Source organism: Bison bison, unplaced genomic scaffold (genome assembly GCF_000754665.1).
Source record: "Bison bison bison isolate TAMUID 2011002044 unplaced genomic scaffold, Bison_UMD1.0 scf7180017858267, whole genome shotgun sequence".
In the NCBI taxonomy this organism is placed as follows: Eukaryota; Metazoa; Chordata; class Mammalia; order Artiodactyla; family Bovidae; genus Bison; species Bison bison.
This window is the reverse complement of record NW_011488840.1, coordinates 1-394: the sequence shown is the minus strand read 5'-3', so window position 1 is coordinate 394 and position 394 is coordinate 1.

Below are 394 nucleotides of genomic sequence, written 5' to 3'. Positions count from 1 at the left end.
AGTGAAGTCGCTCAGTCATGTTTGACTCTTTGCGACCCCATGGACTGTAGCCTACTAGGCTGCTCTGTCCATGGGATTTTCCAGGCAAGAATAATGGAATGGGTTGCCATTTCCTTCTCCAGAGGATCTTCCCGACCCAGGGATTGAACCTGGGTCTCCCACATTGTAGGCAGATGCTTTACTGTCTGAACCACCAGGGGAGCCTTTGTGTCGGAAGCCTTACTGAAACTGTTGACTAGTTCCAAAAGTTTTTTGGTTGCATCTTTGATATTTTCTATATATAAAATCATACCAGCTATAAATAGTGACAGTTTTACTTCTTTCCTGATTTGGATTTCTTCTATTTCTTTTTGTCCTATCCTATGATCTGTACTAAAAAGCCTCTTGATAAAAG